At 38.8% G+C, this 19,520-nt stretch overlaps 1 protein-coding gene across 2 annotated transcripts in view; it reads left to right on the top strand.

Moving 5' to 3' along the window:
• The first annotated feature begins 381 nt into the window (after nt 1–381).
• LOC129764786 (uncharacterized) overlaps nt 382–19,520 on the top strand; it is a 1,146,248-nt gene continuing 1,127,109 nt past the window's right edge. For both annotated transcript variants that reach the window (XM_055764269.1, XM_055764265.1), the window contains exon 1: nt 382–1,928. The gene's annotated coding sequence lies outside the window, so the exon portion shown is untranslated. The remainder of the gene's footprint in view (nt 1,929–19,520) is intronic.

Here is a 19,520-nt window from a genome sequence, read left to right as displayed (position 1 = left end):
CTCTCTTCATTCCTTCAATGCATTGACCATCCCTACATCCACCAACCACAAATCACCATTTTGCTGGCAACAATTCCTCGGTGGTAGGCATAAACCCCCACGTGAGAATGCCGGAGAATCAAAGAAACCGGGCTCTCGTTCAGAATTTCCTTCTCTCTAACGCATAACCTCCGCTTTCGCTCTCCCGGTTTCGGATGGAGAGCGCTGCAGCCGGTGAGCAGCACGCCTCGCGGACCTCGCTGAGGGTCTCCGCGCTGCAGCCGGAACTGCCTGATTCGGCACCGCCGTGCCGTGCAGAATCGCAAAATCTGGCTCCGTCCGCTGGCGACGTCATCTGCACTATCTCGCGGACGGAATCGCACAGTTTCCCTGCAGATTCGGTTCCGTCTGGACGTGCCAGGGGTCTCTGTTTGACTGTGGCGAGATCGCAGCGCGCGCTTGTGTCACTTTGGCGCCCCATCGCTGGGGACTTTCGCTTTTGGAAAGAAAACCGGGCGGCTAAGGCCGGGTCGGGTCGAGCCAGTCGAGTCGATGATATGTGAATATAGCTACACGAACGGAATGTTTGGGGACGGTTCTGCTTTGATTCTGTTTTGACCAGGTGTCGACATATTTCGTAGAATATTGGAAAACGAAATAAACATCTTTCCGCCTGAATGCACCGGCGAGTTTTACGACCAGATTTGAGGGACTAAATTTTGGGAACAGATAGGACTGAACGGAATCCTCCTTTGTTTGCGATTCGTATATCTCAATGTTTGAAAACAGCGGTAAGCTGGGGTAATTCCTTCTTTGAATTTAGCGAAGGTAGAGAGAGAGAGAGACTTGATAAACGTACATTTGGAAAAGCTAGGCGATGCAAAGCGGTTCTACGCGCGGTGAGTTGTCGACCCCCGGAGGCGTTTGCCCGCAGTCGAGTGAATTAAATCATCCGGAAAACGTGATTAATTCTATCTTCCGGTTCAAGGTCCCATTCTTTGGACACGTTCGGCAAACGTGAAAACACAACAAAAGCTGAAAGTGTGAAAATTTTCCCTCATCGGTTAACCGAAAGCGCGAAGGGAAGTAAACATAAAAATATAAATAAAATATAAATAAGAAATTCGAGATAAGCGAGCTGGGGAGTAAAACGGTAAACGAGAAGGGGAAAAAACGAACGAAATCCTTCTTCAGCAACACGCGGCTGGAATCGTGAAAATTAAATTATTCCGGACACGGTGTTACCTGGAATTGTGTGTATCCGTGAGTTGCGGGAGGGATTGCGCTAAGGTGTGTTTTTGGGGGCAAAGCGGGGAGAGAGAAAGAACGGAAAACATCCTTCCAGCGGTTGCAAATTTCTTGTCTGGTCTGGCCCGAGGGTATGCGTTGGCGGAAGGTTCTTTGAAGATCGACAGCGCGAACAGCAAGGTGCGAGATGCTGTGAGTGAAGTGGTTCTGGTCTTGCGTTTTTTTTCCCTCGTTTGCCTACACCAGCAGACACGTCAACACAGTTAAGGTAAAAATTAAAATTCATACGAAATAAAATTCGCCTCGATTGCAATCGCTCTTTCCTGATCCGGCGGAAACATACACACCCACACCCACACAAACCGAAACTCTCGGCTGAGAACGAAGCGAAAGTGCAAGGTTCAAGTGAAATAGACGGAGAAGAGCCACCGTAGTGTGTCACCGGGTCGTGTGTTAGGTTTACGTGTGTACCGCTGTAACGTTACGGGTCGTGAAAATTTGCCCCCAAAAGTAGCGGGTGCGACAGTGCGGAAGCAGGAGAAGATTTGTATTTTTTGTGCCCTGAAAACCTGGTGAAATTACGATTGGTACGTGCCAGCTGATTTCATTTCTTCCGGAACGTGGCATAAGAACATACCTGAGCCGGTGGGGGCGCAAAGCAACGGGCCGAATAGCGAAGAGAGGCGCCGCAACGTTTGCAGGTTCGTAAGTATTTCTTTTTTTTTTCGTGTGAACTTTTTATTTGGTTTCAGATTATCTGGCCTCTCTGGAATTTAAAGAATGTCCATAGATTAATGTGTTATTCGAGGGGGAAATACTGGCTGCCTTTCAAGAGGTTTCATTTGTTTGGCTCAGTGGGGCAAATGTAATAAATGTCAAATTCAATATCTTTTTTGTATTTGAAGTGGCGACACGGTTCAATTGCCGTTACGAATAATTTCCTTCATTAGGAACTTGGCATGCGGCCATGTTTTTCGATTGCTTTTTGCGTTCTAGGTGAAATGATAGGCTCTTGTAGAAAAAAATCGGGTAAATGGTTTTGAAGAATGTCACAATGATTTTGTATTACTGAATACAGCGAAACAGGAAGCATATTATGAAAGCCTCAGTAAATCGTACTATTGAGAACTGTTGCTTGGCGAAAGTAAAATCAATGCTATCTTTTCAACAAACGAATGAACTCTAGAATGGGAACTGGAAAATACATTGCTTAGTGTATCAATTTGCAACCGTTTGCGAATTACGCGCTGAATCGATGTTTATTTGGGAACATGTGAACCTGTGTATAGAAATCAAAGTTCAATTATAAATAATGATGATGATGATGGTCCCGCCTCCTTCCCCTACAGAGGTTTGAGCAAGACGAGTTATCTAAAAGATAATTTATTTTTTTTCAACATTGAAATCAGTTTAGCAAACATGAAAAACGAACTGATTTTATTTACAGATATAAGTTCAAAAAATTGCAATGTCCAAAAAAGCCAATACTCAGTCATGTCCGCCACAGAGCCGATACGGTCCCGACGAGGCCCTTGCAGCCAAGTGGTCCACCAGAGCACAAGTCCAACCGCCAGCCTTGTTTTAGATTGACTGTGAATGCCCTCATTCAGAGAAATCGAGAAAATTTCCTTTACGAAAAATTCCTAGACCGGCACTCAAAAAAACTTTCAATTTAATATCCTTTATATCTGTGTCTCGCGCGTGACGCTCAAACTTTTGTAGACTACTTTAATTTTTTTTAAACTAATACAACTATAAGAACGACAAAATAAAAATAAAAATAGTCCATCATCACCAAGATCATGATAGACATAATAGAGATCAATACAAATTTAAAAAAAAAAATAATCTACATAATATAATCCGTTCAAAAAAAACTTCGTCAGATTCATTGAAAATATTGAAAACAAACTGCAAAAAAATTGTCCACATTAAATTATCCGTTCGTATAAAACTTCGTCAGTAAAGATCTTCGTCATAAAAATAAACAAAAACTCGTTCAGCTGTTAAGAGAACACAGCTTTTACATGTGAAATACAGTGCCTCTTAAATTCTGTAAGTGTTGTTGCGCATTTAATATGTCTTGGCATCGAGTTGAACACATTTATTCCTTTGAAGTACAACGAATTTTGTGAAGCACATGACAAGAAATTAGGTGTTCTTATCTCATTCGCGTTTCTAGTGTTATAACTATGAAGGTCACTTGCTCTTTCAACTCGATCACACAAATATCGAGGCAGCAAACCGTTAATTACTTTAAAAATGAACACCATAGTTAAATAAACAATTCTTTGCTTCACGGATAACCATTGCAGAGCGTCCAACATTAAAGATGAGGAAGTGAATCTGTTACATTTTAGTATCAACCGCATTATTTTGTTTTGCAAGCGCTGTAATCTCGATATTTGTGTGTCATTGGCTAAAAATAAAATGGAAGAGCAAAAGTCTAAATGAGGAGAGATGATTGATTTGTATAGCTGTATTTTGCTGCAAATAGTTAAATCGTTTTTCAATCGACATAAGATTCCATACTTCTTGGCAATTTTCTTGATGACATTGTCAATGTGAGTGTTGAACTTGAGTTTGTCATCAATAATCACGCCAAGATATTTAATGTCCCGAACTCGATCAATAGTCTCATTATCAATAACGATGGAGACGTTTTCATTTAAACGATTTCGCGAGATTACCATATATTTAGTTTTACTTATGTTCAATTTCAATTGCTTATACTTCAACCATCTACTTAAAGAATGTAAATCTCCATTCAAATGTAAAACGACCTGATCTAAATCATTAGCTGCAATGAATAACACAGTATCATCTGCAAAAAGATTGATATCACAAAATCGTAAAACTCTTCGCATGTCATTGATATACATAATAAATAAAAGGGGCCCTAATACACTTCCCTGAGGTACTCCAAGATTATTCCCTAGGGGATTCGAAATTGTATCATTAAAAATAGTCCGTTGAGTTCTGTCATTTAAATAGCTTTCGAACCATTTATATGCAGTACTCGTAAATCCAAAGCGCTTAATCGTGTTCAACAACAAGGGCCTATTGTTTCGAAAGCGCGTTTTAGATCCAGAAAAACAGCAATGATATTCTCTTTGCACTCTAGTTTCTCTTTCCATTTTGCTAATACCAAGTTCAATGCGGTTTCACAGGAATGACCTTCCCGATATCCCGATTGTTCTGGTATTAGCAAAGCATTGCAATTTAAATATTCCAGCAGCTGGCCTTTAACGACTACTTCTAATATTTTCTCTAGCGTGTGCAACATATTGATGGGACGAAACTCTTCGGCTTCAATCGTTCCAGCAACCTTTTGAATTGGAACTATTAAAGATTCCTTCCACACCTTAGGCATATGCCCAGTTAGCAAAGATTTATTAATAAGGTCCAGCAAGATGTGATCGATGACATGAAAGCAATCTTGAATAACTCTAGCATTGACATTATCCTCTCCAGCCGTTTTTCCTAAAGAAAAGCAAATAGTTCTAAGTTCATTTAATGTAATTGGGTGAAAACTTTCAAATCTACAACTACTGTTAACCGGCTGTTTTATTTCATCAGGTTCATCAACCAATTCAATGGACTGATTGATCAATGAAACACTATTGACAAAATAATCGTTAAACTTAGATGCTATAGCCTGTTCAGACTGTTCAAGTGTGCCATTAAAAGTTATGGACCGCGGTTTGCTATTACTAGGTTTTAATAAAGATTTCAAAATTTTCCATAACTCCTTGCTGTTGCTTTGATGCAGATCAATCTTCCTCTGAATATATTCACAACGAGTTTTCTTAATCGACTGTGAATATATATTGCGCGCGTTTGTGTACATATTCCAATGATTTCCATCATTTGTTCTACAAAATTTCTTGTACCATCTGTCTCTCTCACGTTTAAGGCGTAAAAGATCCAAATTGTACCAGCTGTTCGAGCTTTTCATAGGAACAAATTTTTGCGTAACAAGCCGATTTGTACACTCTTTCAAGGTATCAGTTAGAACAGCTGATGATTCATCTAAATTACCGACCTCGAATGGAAAATCCAGGCTTCTCACTACGAGATTCGAAACAGCATGCTTCGAATATTTCCTCCAGCACTTTACTGTTTGTTTCAAATTGAAGAAATCGGATACACGCTTCAAATGGTTCGAATTGTAGTCATCACGCCAATTAATATTGAAATCACCAGCTAATATATTCAATTTGCTATAGTCAAGGAACATTTCAAGCCAGTTTTCTAAAATTTCAACAAAACGCAAGTCGCTTGAGCTGGGACTATGATACAAAACACCAAAATTACCCATCTTCATGCCATGTTCAACTGTAATGCCCAAGAACCAGTTACCATCAAACACTTCGTTGAGGCGAAGATTGAATTGAACTGATTCTCTGACATAAATAGCAACACCGCCAGTGTGCCTAGAATGTGATAAACACGCAGCAACATTATATCCCGGAATACTATACTGATCAAATGATTCTATTTCAACAATGTGTGTTTCAGACAAAAGGACTAGAAATGGACGCTTTTCCTCAACAATCTGACGTAACGCTACGTAGTTTGTTGACAGTCCCGCAATATTCAAATACAAAATATAATATTGGTTCACAATTCTTCTGGAACCTGGTTGCTATTTATTGAAATGCAAGCTGCTTTTTTTCAAATCAAAAAGTCTCTGATATACTAAACATTCAGAGCTAAATGCGGCATGATTGACGTCCAAGTTCAATTTCCGTTCTTTATTCATTTTCAACAACAGTTGACTTGCATTCAGATGTCTTGTGTTTCTGACTACACCTTGAGCACGTTTCAATATTTTGTTTGCAATCCGTGCTCTTGTGTCCAAATTCTCCACATTTGAAGCATCTTAATACATTAATCGCAGGAACTACGGAGCACCGATCGAACCCCACATTTACTTTTTTCGCGTTCAATAAACAGTTATATGTGTCAACATCTACTTCAATAACAGCAGTAAACTTATTGTAGGTGAAGCGTGGATTTTCGTACACATTTAAAACCTTTACATCTTTTATTTCGATGCCTTCATTCTGACTTCGAAGGTAATCAATGAAAACATCGGAGGAATGCTGATCGCTCATGCCCACGATTTTTAATCTGGGCACCGATATGGGAACAACAGCACTATACTTCTCACCCAAATTGCTTTCGATGTCATCTTTCACATTGTCTATATTAGCTCCAGTTGCACACCCAACAATGATGGAGCCATTTCTTTCATTTCTGAAATTACTAATTTTGTGTGTTCTTGGATCTAATTTTGTCTTCAAATGCTTCCGAGTATCCTCGCAAGCTTGTTTGGACTCTTTAGGCTTGATTACAATAACCGGATGAGTCTTACGATTACTTTGCATGATACTAGTACTATTACTATAACCCATTATCTTATTGTTGTTAGAAGTGTTCGCACTTTTAACAGCATCCGCAAAACTTATTTTATTTTGATGTACATTATCATCACCATTATTTCGAAAATTTCGTTTCTTACGTTTCGGAATATTCTGGTGCGATTCAGAATGAACTGTACCAGGTTCAATGAGCAAGTCATTCTTTGCAGCTAAATTATTTTGCGCGTTAATTGTTAATTATAAAACAACTATAATAATGAACAATCGGAATAAAATTATCCTGAATTGATGTGTATTTACTCAATTTTCATCTATCTAGTCTACTTAAAGAACTTTTATCCGAATTCATTTAACTTGAATGCAATATTTAATGAAAAAAATATTCCGAAAATCTATATATTGATTTTTGCAACCGAATAGAAATAATTAATCGATAAAAAAATCTTTGTGATTTATTTTATGCTTAATTTTTGCTGTTTCATTCTCGGAGATGACGAAGCTGCAAATAAAAAGAAAGAAGCATATCTGCTTTTCCTATAGTTTTTTTTTAGATTCAATAACATTCAATTACATTTAAACGTTTTCTCGAATTATATCTACCAACATGCCGTCTTTACCGGAACGTCACATAAATTCCAATGAACTTTTTATTTAAAAATACCCAAGTTATATTTTAAAAAAGTATTTTGTGCTTCATTTTTGATAAGCGTTTTTAAAATCCCAATCACGTTTGTCCTATCCAAAATTCTTCTAATGCAGCGTTTTGTTTCTGCAGCATTGCGTACTGTCTTTTTCAAAGTAAGAAAGACGTGACATTCTCAAATGAATCAGAATTACATACATAATCCTGTATCAGAAGCAAGAATTACCATTCAGAAATCCTGTGCTAAAGTTATTTAGAAGATCTCTTTTGCGAAGTTGATGCTACTGTTTGATTGCTAAAAAAGAGCAACACGTCTGTCGAATGGTTTTAAATGATCAGCATTTGAGACAAGCAATAATGCATGATAACTGCAAGTTTACGGAGTTACGGATTTCGGCGACGAGTAACGATTTTGAATCGGTGAATGCTATGTTTTAGACGGAATATATACGAGTTTCGATCTTGAATTTAAAAGTTATGAATTCAGATTTTTAGTTTTATAAATTGATTTGTTTTCTAATTTGTATTGAGAAAATGTTGATATTTCGTTTATTGTTTTTTTTTTCAAAGAAAAGTAGCTCTTTGGATTCAATTTGATATATTGATTATCTGGATCGGCCCACTAGTTCAAAAGTTATGATTTTTTTAAAAAGCCATTCTTAGAAAAAAAAAGCGAAAAAATGATTTTTTGGACCATTTTGAACCAAACCACATCTCTGATTCTCTGATATGTTATATGAAAAAGAGCTCAGCATTCACGTAAAAATATATCGCCGTCTAATCTATAGCCATGTAAACAATAAAGAAAATAAATGCAAACAATAATTACGAAAACAAAATCCATTTTTTTGCGAGTATAATATTTAGCCAAATGGCTTTAATTTAATATGTTGATCATCTGAATCGGCCCAGTATTTCAGATTTTTTTTTCAAGAAAAAGTGGAAACAAATGACTTTTCGGATTTTTCGGGGTCACTTACACCCCTTTCATTTTGAGCCCCTCTATTGATTCCGAATTATTACATAAACCCTTTAACGGGCCGTCGAAACTAGGCAACGAATCGACTCCAACTTCAGAGAACATACTCCTGACATGAGGACTAACACATATTTAGATTTGAAAAAAAAAAACTATTGAAACAGTTGGAAAAATTGATGGCAATATAGTTACCACTGCCCGTTAACCCCAAAACACTTCACTTTATTGCGCCTTTAGTTATGCAAAAATTAAAAACAATATTTCTAGTGCAGTGATAACCAGTAAACCCTGTACTTGTGCGATTTTTTAGGTGCGGTTTTTTTTTGTGCGAGTTTTTTTGTGCGGTGTATGAAAAGTCTCAATTATCCACTTCTGAAATCATTCCCCTCCTTTCATCAAATGTTCTACGTTTTTTTGCATGATATGATTTCTAACAGCAACACGTTTCGACATGCAACTAAAAGTACAAAACAGCCACGCGCAAACGAATAAGCAAAGTGTCCCATCGCAAAGCAGGGAAACAAAAGGAGTTATTTTCTTTTTCTATGCGGTCCCTATCTACCGCACAAAAAAAAGTTTTTTCAAAATGTGTACCGAACACGATTTTTCAAAGCTGCTGGTGAAGTTTCGCACGATTTTTTTAATGCGACTTTTTTCGTGCGGTCTCTATCCCCCGCACAAAAAAAAAGGTTTGCCTGTATAGAGTTTCAAAGGAAAAATAAAAAAATGAATTCTTCATCAAATACACCATTTATTTTATTGAAAAAACTACATGGCCGTACACAGTAGATCCTAAATAGTACGTTTACGGTGAAAAATCTTTCAACTTGTTGCATTTTCAACGAATTTAAACAGAATTTTCGGGCATTCAATCTGAGTTGCATTAGGGTAACTATAAAAAAACAGGTTTTTGTACTCTAACTTTTATATTTAAAATTCTACATCAAAATGGTCTTCGTACGACTTTTAGAGCTTATCAATATCAATATTTTTCGATGCAGAACATGTCAATATCTTAATCCTGCTCAAAGTTACTGATGGGTTTTCATCTAAAAACTCATGATTTCAATTTTAATTTACTCAAACACAAAAAAATAACATAGTTTTGAAAATCACATATTACATAGAGTGAAATCTGTTCTTTCAAATTCCGTCATCAATATTTTTTTTATGTTTGCCCCAGAAAGAATGACAAACAAACGAAAAGAGCGTGTTTTGTGGGAAGAAATATCAATAACTTTGAGTAAAGTTGAGATATTGACAAGTTCTGCATCGAAAAATGTTTGTATAAGTATGCTCTAAAAGTCTTTCGAAGACAGTTTACATGTAAAATTCAAAATATAAAAGTTATAACGAATCGGAAAAACAATTTTTTTTCATGGTGACCCTAACGTAACATAGAAAAAAGGCGCTATATCGGTTATTTCAATAGATACTACAACATTGTCGAACTATGTTTACCTCTATCTATAAAGATAAGAAAGTTAGATTTTTTATTTCATCGACAATTTTGGTCACCCTATTTCTGACAACATAGGAACGAGCGCTCTATCATGAGTAACAACTTTGTCTGAAACAGTTCTTGTCTAGAGAATAACGGTCAAGCTCTAAATGCTAATTTCCACTTAAATGCATCTCCTGGACCATTGTTCATTGATAGTGTGCTGCACTAGCAAAACTAAATTTTATTCGTGTTTGTACGTCGCAAACAAACTTGACTTTCGTGTGTCAAGCATTATAACTACCGACAGCATTGTGACGTGTGGCACAATTTGCACTCATGTAGACCGAAAAGTGTTACTAGTAAACCGATTAAGTGAGAAAAAAATCGAGGTTCAATCCGAGACACGACCGCTTAGGACTTAGGGCAACGCGATATTTATTTTTTGAAATTTGTTGGTTTATCATTTCGTTTATTATTTGCGAATACGTCGAAATTTCATAAATAACTCTTTAGTAAAAAAAAAAACCGGGGATCCTGAAAGGGTTTAATGGCTTGCGTGGTTTTGTAGAATCATTTCGAGAAGCAATAATTCTTCCTTACTTTTGCGAGAACAATACACTAATTGGTTATATTAGGTTGTCAAAAAATTCCTGCGGTTTTTTTTTTAATTTTCATTTGTTCATAAAATTAGTTACAATCATCTGTTTTAAGTCAAATATGCGCCGTTTTGTTCGATGACTTGTTCCCAACGACGCTTCCTTATTGGCAAAAAACTCGGATAGCCAATTTTCACAGGCCTCTTTTGTGGCTAACTTCTGACTACCTAGCTCGTTCGCCATGGACAAAAACAGGTGGTAGTCACTTGGTGCAAGGTCCGGACTATACGGCGGATGCAAAAGAACCTCCCATCCGAGCTCCCGGAGCTTCTGGCGCGTCACCAAAGAAGTGTGTGGCCTGGCGTTGTCCTGATGGAAGACAATGCGGCCTCTGTTTATCAAAGATGGCCTCTTCTTCATGAGTGCTACCTTCAAGCGGTCCAGTTGTAGGCAGTACAGGTCCGAATTGAGCGTTTGGCCATAGGGAAGCAGCTCATAATAGATTATTCCTTGACAATCCCACCAAACACACAGCAGAACCTTCCTGGCCGTTAATGAGGGCTTGGCCACCGTCTGAGCCGCTTCAGCGGGCTTCGACCACGACCGTTTGCGCTTCACGTTGTCGTAAGTGACCCACTTTTCATCGCCAGTCACCATCCGCTTCAGAAACGGGTCGATTTTGTTGCGATTCAGCAGCGATTCACATGCGTCGATACGGTCAAAGATGTTTTTTGCGTCAACGTGTGTGGCACCCATACATCGAGCTTCTTTGTGAATCCAAGCTTCTTCAAATGGTTAATAACGGTTTGATGACTTATCCCCAGCCTTTGGCCGATGCTACGGCTGCTACTATGCCGGTCTTTCTCGGCTAATTCAGCGATTTTGTCGCAATTTTCGACGACAGGCCTTCCGGAGCGTGGCGCATAACTCACGAACGACTTAACCAAACAAAACACTGTCAAGGACTATATTAAAAATACCTTTCCAACAAGCTATAGTATGCCTCAATACAATGAATACAACTAGAACTACGCGCTTACAACGACACCTCGCGGAAATACCGCAGGACTTTTTTGACAGCCTAATATATCACAATTTGTTTCTTTATATCAGTGAGTATTCAACGAGAGGCATCTTCCGTACATCGCCGCGTCACACGCGTCTAGCAGATGCATACAGAGGGGAAACATAAAACACAAAACGAGCAGAATATGCGACCTTTGTTGTTTCGGGCACAGAAAGCTTCTGAGAATTTTCCTCAGAGGAGATGCAATACTTATACGCTAGCGACAGCGTACTCACTATACAAGGGTGGAGTTTACTTCGCATATATTTTCTTTTTTCGTTATCCCCCTTCGTTGTTTCTATTCTAGCGGCTGCATAAGTTGTCCGTTATTGATAGCTCTGTTCGGGAAAGCACACAAAAATACAAATATACTGACCATGGGAATGTAATGTATACAAGGTATGGCTATTAAATAACACTTAACTGCGCGCCTGGCGCCCTAGAGTGGTGGGGGCAAATACGAATAGTGCGTTCGGTAGCTTAAAGTGTCTGCTATAAACGTACGAAAACACGTTTTTGTCACTAAGTAGTTTGCGAGCAGCAGTGGTTTGAGTGTGCGTCGGAAATCATGTGTTACGAAAAACACGAACAACAACGCACCTGCCCATAACGCGCTGTCGATAAAGCAATTTTTAGCCGATAAGGGCATTCCAGTGCTCGAACATGCCCCGTACTTGCCAGATCTAGCCCCATGCGACTTTTTTTTCTATTCACCAAGATCCAATCCGTGTTGAAAGGTACCCGACTCAGTCCGCAGAAGAGGCGAAGAAAAAAGCGACGCGGTTTTTGAACGCCATCACAAAAAAGGGTTCCAGCACTGCTTCGAACAATGGAAAAAACGTATGGAAAGGTGTGTGAGGAGCCAAAGGGAGTATTTTTTTAAATATAACCCTTTTTCGTAACCAGGCTCGTTATTTAATAGCCATACCTCGTAGCATATCATCCAAATCTTAGAAAATTTCCGATTCGATTGGTATGCAAATCGTTAAAATCCGTTCGCAGCAAAAATAGTTATTAACGTTAACTTTATTTCATAGAAACGTGACCTGTTTTCTGATTTGGCACTCTTAATGAAAGACGTAGTCCTACGTCAAAAAATCTTTCTTTTTTGAGTTCTTCTCCCATTGGTCGCTCGCTGCTAGCGACGACCGAATGATGACGTAATTATTCATGTATCACTCATCGCTCTGCACTTGTCTATGCAGCGATTATTCATTATACTTAGAAAAAGATAATATATACGGTTGAACTTTATATGCAGGCTTTAAGCGTGGTGTACGTTGATAGGTTGGTGAAATGGAAATTTTTTTTTTCGATAATCCTTCAATTTAAACAATTTACGGATTCGAGAATCGTGATGTATTGCATATCAAACTAATCGTGGAGAATTTCCGGATCGGTTGGTAAGCAACCTGTCCTGTTTTCTGATTTGGCACCACAATAATACGTCAGAAGACGTTTACCGTTTCCAGTACTGTTACCTCATAAAAAATGTTCACCACCTCGAAAAAACACCCTATGCCAAATATTAGCTCAATCGGACTCAAGGTAGAGTGGCGCAAAGCGGTCAAAGTTTGAGTTTTTTGAAAATCGAAAAATCACTCAAGGTGGAGGTAAAGGAAATCCGGGTTTTCGAAATTGTATGCCAATATGCCAAATGTCTTAAAATTGCATGAAACGTCGAGATCTAGTGTCATCTCGAAAAAATTTGTTTGTCAAAAATCGACACTCTGGGAGTTTTTGTTCGGAATACGAAACAAAACGTATGGTTTTAAGTGCCAATAAAAATAGTTTTCTCGATTTTTCATTCGGAATTTGCTGCGAAACGTTGATTTGCACGATAATATACCCTTCGCAAAATATTAGCTCATTCGAACTTCATTTATTAGTGTCACAGACGTAAAAATTTGAGTTTTATTGAAAAACGAATCGAAATTTACGTCGAAATTTACTGTTGTCTCGAAAAAAAAATTGTAAAAAAAAATTTTTTTGGCGTTTTTTCGTTTGAAAAGTTGATTATTAACAAAAAAATTTTTTTTTTTGATATGACTGTAAATTTCAATTTTAAGACATTTGGCATCAAAAAAAAAATTTGAAAACCCTGATTTCCGGTGATTTTTCGGTTGTCTAAAATTTTAACGTCTGCAACACTAATAAATGAAGTTCGAATGAGCTAATATTTTGCATAGGGTATATTATCGTGCAAATCAACATTTCGCAACAAGTTCCGCATAAAAAATCGAGATAATTATTTTTATTGGCACTCAGAACCATACGTTTCGTCTCATGTTCCGAAAAAAACTAAGTCCCAGAGTGTCGATTTTTGAAAAAAAAAATTTTTTTTTCGGAGATGACACTAGATCTCGACGTTTCATGCAATTTTAAGTCATTTGGCATCAAAATTTGTTTTTTTAAAACCTCGATTTCCTTTATTCCCCCCTTGAGTGTTTTTTTGATTTTCAAATAACTCAAACTTTGACCGCTTTGCGCCACTCTCCTTTAGGTCCGATTGAGCTGATATTTGGCATAGGGTGTTTTCTCGAGGTGTTAAACATTTTTTATAGGGTAACTTTTTGAAATTTTAGGGTCGATTTTTTCCCATACATTCATTGCACCCTAATGCTCAGTTAAGCTGGAATCAAAATTCTCGTATTTACTCCGGACCAGCAACTGGAATTTATCCAACACCTGCTCGATCTTGAAAATAGTTCTAATGAAATACTTATTACCGATATTTGTAGGGTGGTATTTGAATTGGCAAAAAATTTATAGGAGATTATGTCCAAGACACGATCATTTGGTTGACGTAGAACTAGGCTGTTATTTTGTTCAAGTCGCTTGTTAATAACTTCGGATATTATTTTACACACACACAAACTTATATCCGCTTTGCGCTCTTCTCAACAGAAGTCCTTTCTATTAATATTTCCGGTCTCGATTAGCTTAGCTGTCATCCTTGATGGAGAGAGTTTTGCAACTGACATGTGAAACCAAATCACACACAAAATTCCTGAACAATGAGATCTTGGTGATCCGACGATAACCTAGCTGGATTATTATGCACACAAATGTGCAGCTCAGAACCATAATGCAATGGCGTCAGTTTGATGCAATGATTGTAATGCCAGAGACATCAGCGCGTAAGTAATTTGGTCGCGTCCACAATGCCCAACGAAGACAAGGGCTGACGCAAAACAAGGAAGAACAAGCGTTCATTGTTTCGTATCTGCACCCAAACTAGCGTTGGCAGAAAACATGTTATCTTTGGCAGAAATGATGCCATTTAGTGTGCTGGAGAGTCAAATGCGCAATTAATGAGCTGTTTTAAAAGCTTAAAAATGGTTTGTATGTATGCGTGCAGACATCTCTTTCTGTTTTCTTTTCTCATTTCATTTGGGATTGTGCTGGAATGCAAAACTAGAACTGCGTTTTTCAGGAAGGGTGCCAAATCAGAAAACAGGTCACGTTTTTATGAAATAATGTTAACGTTAATAACTATTTTCACTGTGAACGCATTCTCATGATTTGCATATCAATCGAATCGGAAATTCTCGGAACAGACTTAACAGACTGTTTGCATCAATTGAAAGGAAATATTGCTACGCGTCTATCAAAATTAAAAAAATGTTATTTTTCATGAGATGAACAATTGAATAACTGTAAAATGTCAAACGTTATCTAAACGACATAACTGCCAAGTTATTATTGGCCCGATTTACGGTTTCCCCAACACAGACTTCAAAATCGATGTGGTTGGGGGAATCCACTTTGTCAAAACATGCAAGTCGGGGGTATTTTTTCCACTGAGTGACACACTACCTTCTAACTGAGAAGCCTTGGAAAATCGTCATTTGAAATACTAGAGGTGAATGAACTTCCGCGGTTCGAGAACTACGTAAACGTGAGATGTGCAAAAATTTCAGAGGGAAATGTAAAATACAATGATCGTTTAACAATTCTTCCGTTCACATATTTTGGTAGTCCTAGGCGTCATATCAAACGTAAAAGGACATTCATTAAATATATTTGTAACAAAGAACATTATCTATTACAAAAATTTCGATGCGTTTAAAAATAATATTCGAAGTGGTAAACAAGTAGATTGCATAATGTAATTGCGTAGTTCTACGTAGAATAAGTCGAAAATATGCGGTCGTGTCCTAGATACAACCCCTTACAAATTTTTCACGGTAACACCACTACTATGTTAACATCAACACTCGATGTTTCTATTACTCGGTTTTATTTTTTATAACTCTTTAAAAAAATACAATGTTCACACAAGTAATCAAAAACAGTCTTGTTCAACAATTATCCAAACATTAATGATTTTCCTCTATACATCAACCATTTTTTGTCTTTAATTAATGTTCTAATCTAGAAATGTATTACGTTCAGCTAGTTTAACTGTGTTTCATTGATTATCTTCGACACGAGTCAAGCCAGACTGAATGACAAAACAAAAATAATCCAGTCCAATGTCGGCAAACGACAGCCAACTAATGGAATGTGCGTTACGCCTTGTTTACACTGAATGGGAGAAGATTTATTTGGTTGGTCTGAGAAGGATTTGCTGCGATCCAGTGTTCGCTTTCATCCCACCATTCCATTTTCTTTTTTTGGTTAGCATGTAACGAAGCGCCCACAACTGAGGTCGATTCGACACAAAAACGCACTTGAAAGGACGCTCCGGCGGCTCCTATGCGAAGGCTGCATAAAAGAGGCGCAATCCCTTCCGGATGTATTGTTATCCGAGCACAATGGAGTGACTATACCGAAAGGTCACCACCACCAACACCACCAATTCATGGGATAAAATCAGTAGATTTTCTCATGAACTTACAGAGTGCAGCGCGATTTCGGGCAGAATGTCCCGGTTTAAGTAACTAAACAAGTGAAATGGTGCCGCCTTTCGCTCGATGTTGCGATGTTGCGGTGAGCGCATTGAGTCCTATGAGATATTCATTGTCCCCAATCCATTGCAACAACTGTCAAAACTTCACCGCCAAGCGACATCTACGTTCTCTGTCCGTCTCTATCTCGTGGATCCGTGGCAGATTGTTACAAAATATTCACGAGCTTGTGCATCACAGAACGTCGAAAACCAGACTCGAGATCTGTGACTGGCATTTGGAAGCACAGTGGATGCTGTTTCCACCGCACTATTCTTCGGTACTGTTTTATGAAGCGAACGATAGCGGCTCGCAGTAAAAAAGTCACAGGTGGGTTGTGTCTGAGACACGACCGCATAGTTGACGTAGGATTCCGTTAGGCTATCTGTTGATTTTGGATGTGTTTGAAGAATTAAACTCTGATAATGATTTGGTGGCGTTTTGTTTGATTGTTGGGTATTGTTTGTTCGATCCACCAATGTTTACAACCGAGTGAAGTTGACAGAAGAATGGTAATTAGTCGTTTGATGGTGCGTATCAGATAGAAGATGCCGAAGTGGAATGAAATATATAGAAATGGAAAAGGTATTTTTTTTATAATTGTTACTTTCTGAGTGATTATTCAACCAATGGGAATTTTAATTGAACTAACAACGCCTAATTTTTTTTTTTTTTATCCAAAATATATATTTTTATCAAGGCTCATATGGCGTCAACCTGACGGGGCCGGGAGTTCAATATTTTGACAATGTTTGCCTTATAACTATGTTAGTAATATGTAACCGATTACTCGCGGTTGGCTCGAGGTTAGTATTACAAGTGTTTTCGTAATTGTGATGTTGCTGTCTTCAATGATCTGTACCTGTGCCCGACACGGGATACTTCCTATTGGGATGCAGCTGACCATTAATCAGCAAGCCCCCCTAGTCTGTACCCCATATCTAGCGTGGTGCGTCTTCTCGAGGAATCCAGGAAAGAATGGTCACTAGCCGGCGCAATCATCAGCTCGTGTAGAGTTGTCATGAGCGGTACAACCTTTGGCTTTTGTTGAATCATCAGTGGACTGCACAACCTTTGGCCCGTGTATCTGTAAAGAGTGTGTGTATGTATTGCCGCGACTAAGTAAAAGTTTATAGATCGGATAGGAGGGATACGAAACAGGGACACAAAGAAGGAAACATCATTAAACGTTGACATCGGCGTTTCTGAGGAACAGGTATAGATGAAGCAGAAGATCAGGATCACGGCTACCTAAGATATCCCGGACGGGGATATCCGATTGTCTGCCTTTTGCTCTCAGTGCTCTAGAGAGCTGAGAGCGAGCAGCATGGAACCGGATACACGACCAGACAACATGCTCGATGTCGTGGTAGCCATCGCCACAATCACAAAGATTGTCTGCTGCGAGCCCAATTCGATAGAGATGCGCGTTTAGGTTGTAGTGATTGGACATAAGCCGAGATATCACGCGAATGAAATCACGACCGACATTCAATCCCTTAAACCAAGCTTTCGTCGAAACCTTAGGGATAATCGTGTGTAACCAGCGACCGAACTCATCTTCACTCCACATGCGCTGCCAACTAACGAGTGTGTCCTGACGAGGAATGTGAAAAAATTCGTTATAAGTAATTTGCCTTTCAAAAAGTGTGCCTTCTGAAGCGCCCACCTTAGCTAGCGAGTCCGCTTTCTCATTCCCCGGAATCGAGCAATGAGAGGGAACCCATGCTAAGGTAATCTTGAATAATTTTTCGACCAAAACACTCAATAGATGTCTTATTCTTGTTAGGAAATAAGATGAGCGTTTATCAACTTTCATTGAGCGGATTGCCTCTATTGAGCTGAGACTGTCTGAAAAAATAAAATAGTGGTCGATGGGCAATGTTTCAATGATCCCTAATGCGTAATATATCGCACCCAGTTCAGCGACATACACGGAACAAGGATCTTTGAGTTTGAAAGAGGCACTGGAATTTTCATTGAAGATGCCGAAGCCAGTGGACCCGTTTATGCATGAACCGTCAGTAAAGAACATTTTATCAGATCTAACTTTCCCATATTCTGCCGAAAATATCTCCGGAATGTAATCGGAGCGTAGATGATCTGGGATTCCATGGATCTTTTGTCGCATGGACAGATCAAAATTGACAGAGGAATTGCAAAAGTATGGGAAGCAAACTTGGTTGGAGATGCCCGGTGAAGGGTGCACTTCATGGGTAAGGTACTCATGGTATAGAGACATAAAACTTGACTGAGGAGTCAGTTGGAGTAGATTTTCGAAGTTATCAATCACCAATGGATTCATGATCTTGCAACGGATGAGAAATCTGTAGGATAATTCTGTGAACCGAAGAGTAAGCGGGGGTACTCCTGCCAAAACTTCGAGACTCATCGTATGTGTCGAATGCAAATACCCAATGGCTATACGCAAGCAACGATATTGTATTCTCTCCAGCTTGAGAATATGAATCCTGGCAGCTGATCGGAAGCAAAAACTGCCATATTCTAACACTGATAATATCGTTGTTTTGTATAACTGAATGAGGTCTCCTGGATGGGCACCCCACCATGTTCCGGTTATTGTTTGGAGAAAATTGATTCTTTGCTGGCATTTCTGTTTCAAATACGCAATGTGTATTCCCCAGGTACATTTAGAGTCAAAATATACTCCAAGGTATTTGAAAACATCAAGTGCCGGATCGCTTTGCCGGATAGGTGAAGCTGGAATTGGGCGAGTTCGTGCTTCCTAGAAAAAACGACCATTTCAGTTTTCTCCGTAGAGAATTCGATACCCAGCTTGAGAGCCCACGTGAACAGGTTGTTCAGGGTATCTTGCAAGGAATTTTGCAGAACGGCGGGATTAGTACCCGTGATGGAAATAACTCCATCGTCTGCAAGTTGTCTCAACGTGCAATCTCTAGTTAGACAATCATCTATATCATTGACGTAAAAACTGTACAAGAGGGGGCTTAGGCAGGAGCCTTGTGGGAGGCCCATAAAACTGTAACGAGAAGATTTCAAGCTGCCATGATTGAAAAACATGTGCTTTTCTGAGAGTAAATTGTACAGGAAATTATTCAGAATTGGTGAAAGTCCACGATTATGAAGTTTCTCTGAGAGAATTTCCATGGAAACTGAATCAAATTCCCCTTTGATATCGAGAAAAACGGAAGCCATTTGTTCTTTGCGAGCAAATGCGATTTGGATTTCAGAAGATAGCAGCGCGAGACAATCATTCGTCCCTTTACCTCGGCGAAAGCCAAACTGCGTATTTGACAGCAAATTG

This window comes from Toxorhynchites rutilus, chromosome 2, assembly GCF_029784135.1.
Source record: "Toxorhynchites rutilus septentrionalis strain SRP chromosome 2, ASM2978413v1, whole genome shotgun sequence".
Taxonomy (NCBI): Eukaryota; Metazoa; Arthropoda; class Insecta; order Diptera; family Culicidae; genus Toxorhynchites; species Toxorhynchites rutilus.
This window is presented reverse-complemented; position numbering and strand designations above follow the sequence as displayed.